This window comes from Condylura cristata, unplaced genomic scaffold (assembly GCF_000260355.1).
Source record: "Condylura cristata isolate star-nosed mole 26May11 unplaced genomic scaffold, ConCri1.0 scaffold00004, whole genome shotgun sequence".
NCBI lineage: Eukaryota > Metazoa > Chordata > Mammalia > Eulipotyphla > Talpidae > Condylura > Condylura cristata.
The window spans coordinates 6,141,113-6,148,639 of NW_004567105.1; the positions used below are offsets into that span (position 1 = coordinate 6,141,113).

The following is a 7,527-nucleotide window of genomic DNA, read 5'->3' on the forward strand; positions in this document are numbered from 1 at the left end:
CCGCCGCCTCGGGGTGGGGGCTGGGCCCGGCCAGGTGGGGGCTCCGCTCGCCGCTACCTTCACTCGGCTGGTCCGGATCCCGCCTCAGCGCCGCCGACCGCCGCCATCTTGGAGAAGGAGAGAAAAGCGCGAGCGGCAGGGAGCCTCAGTCGAGCACAGAGCGCAAACTCGGGCTGGGAAAGGGGCTTCCCGCGTCTGGAAGAGCGTCGAGCTCATCGAATGCGCGCTGAGCGGGATAAACCTCCGAGCTGCTACCTGCAGAGTTTGCTCTGCCAGGTGGGCGGGAGGCCTTCTGCCTTTTAATCCTCACTGCATCCGAGGTGGGGGCAGGGGTAGATTTGACAACATTTTACGGGTGAGTGAAAGGTTAAGTGACTTGCTCAACGATACACAGGTCGTTGGAGCAGGAGGCAAAGGACTATTTAATTTCTGATTCTAAAGAATCAGAACACTACTGAATGAAATGTTCTTTCCAAAATATCAACCTAGTTCCGTCAAGATACATATTTTTTAACAATAACTCCTCTGCAATGCCTAGATTCACTAAGACTAGTAGTGGCACTTATTTCAAATTTACCATCTACATTGGTGAGAGAGAGAGAATGTGTGAGTTTGGGGGGCATTTTTCTGTGAAGTGGAAGAACACGTCTTTTTAAGAGACTTTAAAGGATTTCTAAAAATGTGAAGGCTAAGCATAGAAAATTTAGGGTGGAGGTGTCACAAGACCAGAAACCGGAGGTGGGGGTAGACATGATTAACACAGTTGTTAAACTAGCTATAGAAATGAAAAATCGGGGGCCCTCCCTGGTGGCACAACGGGTTCCTCACCCAGGAGGTGACCCACATGGCCTGGCAGACCTCTTCTGACCCACCTGCTGCTCCCCTCAGCAGGTGAGGTCACTCAGTCTGCCTGTTCTGTTCCCCACTCTGTCCTGGGGAATCCTCTCACCCCCCAAGTCTGGCCTGTACCCCAGTTCTTGTATGCATAAATAAAAAATAAATCTTAAAAAAAAGAAAGAAATGAAAAACCACAGCTGGGTTCTGCCATCTGCCACATAAAGACAAAACATACACTTAGTGTGAGACCTTCAATAGCAGAGAACTAATTAATACAATTAGTGTATTAATTAGTACAATAGACAGAAGACACAAATATATAGTTAAAATAGGTTCCCCATGGACGACTCAAAGTTACTCCTCTCCCTGTAGGTAAATGCCCAGCCACGCAGGGCCCAAAGCAGGGCCACCCAGGCCTGAAAGATCGCTCAAGTCTAAGGCACCTTCTGGTGGTGACACATAGGAAAAGGCAGAAGGGACCAGGCAGGTCTGGAAGGACAAGAGCAAAGTCAATATACAGGTCAACACAAGGCTAGCAAGATGCCTCTGTCAGCCTCCTCATGCGTTTCTCACCCACGTCTCTTCCAAGTGTCTCCTTCCATGTCCCCCACGTCCCTGGTACAAGTCCAGGGCTGAGAAGCCAGCCCAGCTTCTTCACATGTCTCTGCTCCATGTGCTCCTCCAGGCTTCCAGGCTCCAGTGTCCTCCCAGTCTTTTTCAGGGTCTCCTCACTGCTCAGCTCCACCCTTCCTTGGGCGGGGCAGGCAACCTGCACTGCCCCTATTCGTGGGGATCGCACTGGTACAATCAGTCATCAATAAGCTTTAGGAATCAGATTGATGGACTCTTGCCTTAGTGCTCCTTCCACTGTTATCTTGCGCTCTGCCTGCGCATTGAGTAGGTCAGATTCAGTTTTTCCACTGCTCTTAACTGTGCGATGATGCTAAGGTCTTAAAACACCTCAGACAGTTTTAAAATTGATTCCCAATATGTAAATGCAAAGATCAAATATATCTAGCGTCACGGATTCCTTTTTCTTCGCATGACATATAGTCATCCTGTTCACCAAGAAGATGGTGAATGGTGGCCTAGGGATTAAGTCTCGGAGCTACCACTGCCCAAGGCCCCAGTGCGATCCCCAGCCAGGAGGTGACCCACATGGCCAGGAGGTGACCCATAGGGCCAGGAGCTGACCCACATGGCCCAGCAGATCTCTCCTGATCTGCCCGCTGCTCCCCTCAGCACTACACTTCATCAATCTGCCTGTTCTGCTTCCCCCTCTTTCTCTGGTGAATCCTGTCACCGCCCCGCTGCACCTCTGGCCTGTACCCCAATTCTGTATGCATAAATAAATAAAATCTTTTTAAAAAAAAACCAAGAAGTTAATCAACAAAATTCACCTGGATGGCAATTCTCCCTGAAGTCAGGCTTCCCTGCCAGATATTAAGAAGCTTAAGGATGTATTTCCTTCTGGTTCTTCGGTACCTGAGTGAATTGATCGGGATATTTGCAGTTGTGAGAGGAATCTGAATCAAAATTTTTCACAAGCAAAAGAGAAATCTCTTGGCTGAATTCTTTGAAAATGTCTGATAACTTCAGGCCAAATGGATCCAGGGAGGGGCTTCAGCTGCTCCCGGACAGCCCACAGGGTCCAGGTGGTGACTGTAATGACTCCAGGTTTACCTATGGCAGCGTCCCTGGAGAGAAAGAATTTTTTTGTAAATGCATACAAGAGTTGGGATGTAGGCCTCGGTGGGGGCAGGGGGTAAGAGGGTTCACCAGACAGAGTAGGAACAGAAGAGGTGGATTGACTGAAACACACTGCTGAGGGGAGCAGCAGGCGAGACAGACAGGAGAGGTCTGCTGCGCCCTGTGGGTCAGCTCCCTGGCTGGGGATGGAACTCAGGCCAACAGAGTATGATAGCACTGAGACTTAACCCCTACGCCACCAGGGAGGCCCCTAGAGAGAAAGATGCTTTATGTTTGGTCCCGATTTCTGAGACCGGGCTGCAAGGAAGAAAGTTTGGAGGCGGAAAGTCTGGAACAAGCAGAGTTTATTGCTCCGGGGCAGCCGCTGACACTGAGCTCCCTAGGGTGGGATCCACAGCTACTTCGAGTGCTGTAGGGGAGGAATCTCTTATATAGGCTTTAGGTTCCGTTTTAGAAAGCTGACATGGCACTGTTACCTGGATGCAGGCGCAGTCCCAGCCAGCATGGTATTGCCCATAGAGGTCACACAGGTAGCCATTGTGTTACTGCCCGAAGCTGGTCACACGCAACACTTCATGCCATTAGTTTTGGCAGATGATATAGGATTGATTTTTCTTTTCTGAATTGGATTACGTGTCACATAGAAAGCAACCACTTGAAGAAGCATTCATGGTGAACAAGGGTGGGGTGTGCTTCCTGGCTAAATTAGATCACATACTCAACTAGGATTTAAAAAAAAAACAAAACACCATAGCTGTCCACCCAACTGTCCCACGGGTCTGGTCCCATGATGTCTCGTGGGTCCCATTTCTGATGGGGGTGATGGGGCACAACAAGGTTTTGCTCACTATAACCTGTGGCCTGAAATCACAGAGCTCTTCAGTCCGCTTTCTCAACCCGCTCGCTGTCTTGTACCCCTGCAAGTGCCTCCATGGATCGATTTAACAAATATTTATTGAAAACACAGCCTGTGTGAGGTGCTAAATGCCCGGCTTAGAACAAAGAACAAAATCCAGACTCTTTGACCCCGTGGTGCTTACATTGCAGTTGGATGGGGGGATGGGGGGACATGGGTCTTAAGGGGGAGAAAATAAGCGGAGATGGCATACAGGAGAGGCGGAGAGAAATATCTGGAAGCGAGACCAGCGTCAGAGACACTGGAGGTAACCCCATCACGGATGTGCAGAACCTGGTTTTTGGAGTGGACGAGTCAGCGAAAGAAACAGACCCAGGGAAGCCCGCCAAAGCCAACGCAGCTCAAAACTCAATACCTAACAGACCTGCGGTTTCAGCCTCCCCCTGAAGTGGAGTTTTAAACCGACGAAAGGGGATTTCCTGGGCAGGTATGAGGCCATCTGCATGATAAGAACCCAGGCCTCCCATCCAGGAGAGGTAACTGCCGCCAGACCTTCCTTTCTGTTGCTAATAACCTTGTTCAACTGCTTCTGCCCATGAAAAGCTCCCATTGTGCAGTTCTCGCCACCTAGTGACCCCTGCTGGCCAGATGGGCTGTACCCCATTCGTGAATCCAGCTATGAAGCTTCTAAACTCTTTCCAATTCTCCAAGACTCTATGCTTTTTTTTTTTTTTAAAGATTTATTTATTTATGCACACAAACCTGGGATACAGGCCAGAGGCTCGGGGCGGTGACAGGATTCACCAGAGACAGAGCGGGGAGCAGAACAGGCAGATCGACAAAGTACACTGCTGAGGGGAGCAGCGGGCAGGTCAGGAGAGGTCTGCCGCGCCATGTGGTCTCCTCTGGAGCTGGCGGGAATCAAACTCTTGCTGAAGTGGCTTTAGCTTCTTAGTGCTGTGCTTTAACCCGTTGCGCCACCAGGGAGGGCCCTTGTGCTTTGTTTTTATTTAATGAAATAACATTGGTTTAAGAGGTGGTAAAGGTTTCAGGTGTCAGTATTATAATGCACTCTCGTATAAGCAGGTGGCAAACCCCACCCATACTCCTTTCCATCCACTGCCACATAATGAATCCCCTTAATCGAACTCCCCCCACCTTTATATATTTATTTTTTTTAATGAGGCAATGTCTTCCTCTGAGCCCTGATGGAAAAATACTGTCTATCTTGGTTCTTCAATTTTGAAACTTGCGAAGAGGGACAGGAGCGCCTGGCTGATTGAGATGGCGAGGGGTGTGGTCAGGTGGGTTTCTGATCCAGACAGGGGCAGCTGCGAGCAGCGGGAAAACTTGGCGGTCCCAGGGCAGGCCTCCTCTCCTTCACCGGACCTCAGGCCACTGACGGTGCAGGACAGAGGCAGCAGGCCCATTTAATGTGCTTGATTAGGACCTTCTCCGGACCAGGACAATTTCCCCACGTGTGTCCTGGAAACACACAGAAAAAGTTTATTAGATTGTCTAAGGGAGGACTCAAACCCTGGAAGTAGTCGGACAGATGTTACCCAGAGCACTTCAAGAAACCCAAGTTTAATTTAGTTTATGAAGGGAAAAAACCTTCAGAATGTCACTGTCTTGAGAGGAGGGCTTCTGGTTCTGAGTTGTCCAGAGCAACATAATCCAATATTGGACAAAGCAAAGCAGGATTTAATTGTTCGTGTCTAAAGAACGGCCCTGCAGAGCCGGAACGTCTGGGCGGGCTTTGTCAAATTGTCTTTATCTGGCTCCTGGGTCATCAGTGGGTGTGACAAGAGAGGCTTTCCCTTCAGACAGCAGAATTTCCGCAGAAACAACATGATGAAGCCTCTTCTCATTTTAGTTTGTGAGGCAGCTTTGTTCTCTTGCCTGCTAGGAAGGTAGAATGGGGATCCCTGCAAATACTGCGGCAGGTTCACGCATGCTTGGCCCCTCCCAGCTGTGTTTTCAAGAAGCTTCTTCGTGCCCAGACTGGGGAGAAACGCACTGGTGGGCAATGTTAAAGAGGGGGCCCAGAATGGACTCCTCCATACCACGCCTCTGGGCCTGGTCTCCAAGCCAGTACATAGTAGCTAATTTTTTTTTTAAAGATTTATTTATTTGTGCATACAGAACTGAGGTACAGGCCAGAGGCTCAGGGGCGGCGAGAGGCTTCACCAGAGACAGAGTGGGGAGCAGAACAGGCAGATCGACGAAGGACACTGCTGAGGGGAGCAAAGAGGGATCAGCAGAGGTCTGCCGCGCCCTCCGGGGCAGACGGGAATCGAACTTATGTGGAGGCGGCTTTAGATTCTCAGTGCTGTGCTTTAGCCCGCTGCGCCACCAGGGAGGGCCCATAGTAGCTAATTTAATTCCAGTTGGAACCCCTCCTGGGGAATGTAAACCCAACCAAGCCCAAGCAGTAAATAGCTGATAATCAGTTTGATAAGACATCCCCAAAACCCCTAACTAAGGAAAGTCTTGTTTGAAACAATCCTGTCTATATGCACCCCGCAAATACTGCCCCTTTTTGCCAACTCTGGAGTCACCTTTATTTTTCAAGCTCAGCTTGGATGACGCTCTCCAAGTCACCTCTTTTTCTTCTTCTTCTTTTTTTTTTTTTTTAAAGATTTGTGCATACAGAACTGGGGTATAGGAGGCCAGAGATGGGGGGTGGGGGTGGGATGAGAGAATTCACCAGAGACGGTTCACACTTAGGCCCTGTGCTTCCCCACATTGCCTGTCAATTGTTCTGGGGTGTCGCCTGTCTCTGCTTTTCTAGGACAGACCTGGTCTCTAAGCAGCCACTGCAGCACGAGTTTGATCCCCGGCCTGGGAGATGACCACATGGCCCAGCAAACCTCTCCTGTCTGCCCACTGCTCCCCTCAGCAGTGTACTTTGTTGATCTGCCTGTTCTGCTCCCCACTCTGTCTCTGGTGAATCCTCTCACCCCTGCACCTCTGGTCTGTACCCCATTTACTGTATGACTATATAAATAATTCTTTAAAAAAAAAAAAAAACAAGAAGTGAATGCATGTGTAGAACAGTGCAGTGCCAGGAAGAAACAGAAAATTTGAATAGACCATCACAATCATGGAAATTGAAACAGTAATTAAAAATCTCTCCATCCCCTAAAATCCCAGAACCAGATGTCTTTACAAGTGAATTGTATCAAATCTTTTAAAGAAGAACTTATGTATACTTAAATTACTCCCAAAAATCCAAGAAGAAGGAATATTTCCTAACCTTCCATGATGCCTACAATCTACTAACCTGTCAATGCCAGGGGTATATGGGAAATCTCTGCACCTCTGTCTCAATTTATTGTAAACCTAAAATTCTCCTTTAAAGGGTCAACATCAGCCCTCCCTGGTGGCACAAAGTGTTGGGACACAGCACTGCAAACTGGCTGCAGGTGACCCACATGGCACAGCAGACCTCTCCTGGCCCGCCCGCTGCTCCCCTCAGCAGTGTACTTCATCAGTTGGACTGTTCTGCTCCCCACTCTGTCTCTGGTGAATCCTCTCACTGCCCCTGCACCTCTAGCCTGTACCCCAGTTCTGTAGGCATAAATAAATAAATCTTTAAAAAAAAATCGACCACCGGAATGGAATGTGTGCACCTGGATTTTCATTTCTGTGGATGAGCCAACTGGGGAACTCGAAACAAGTGCAATAGATGGTAGCAATGTGCTCATGTTGTTTATTTTCATGATGGGACATCATCATCATGCCAGAATGCCCTTGTTTTTATGGACTGTGCCTTGAGGGCCAAGGAACATCACTTCAGCTCTTGCTGCAGACGGGTCGGAAGACAGGGCGTCTGCCTCTCACCGCTCAAGAGAAGAGGGGCAAGGTCATCTGCACAGAGGTGGGAAATCTGGAGGATGCTTTGCGTAAGTCTTGCATCTCTTGTAGAAAGCTTAAATTATGCCGGTATATAGTTACATGTGATTAGAACACATCACATGATAAACAGGTTGTAACAGAACACAGATCTTATATTATTATGGTCATAGATATTATTCTACTAGAATAATGTGGTTAGAAGAGAAAAAAAGGAGGTGCTTGGTGGCTCTATTTTAAGCCCTGCTGCATGGGCCACTTTGTCA

The 7,527-nt window shown here is 48.8% G+C and overlaps 1 protein-coding gene across 2 annotated transcripts in view; it reads right to left on the reverse strand.

The window, feature by feature from the left end:
* The window catches only part of HMGXB4 (HMG box domain containing 4), a 26,069-nt gene extending 25,941 nt beyond the window's left edge, over positions 1-128 (reverse strand). Inside the window, exon 1 of one of the 2 annotated variants that reach the window (XM_004675707.2) lies at positions 58-128. The gene's annotated coding sequence lies outside the window, so the exon portion shown is untranslated. The remainder of the gene's footprint in view (positions 1-57) is intronic. The other variant, XM_004675706.2, reaches the window with a different exon arrangement.
* Between the last annotated feature and the right edge of the window lie 7,399 nt (positions 129-7,527).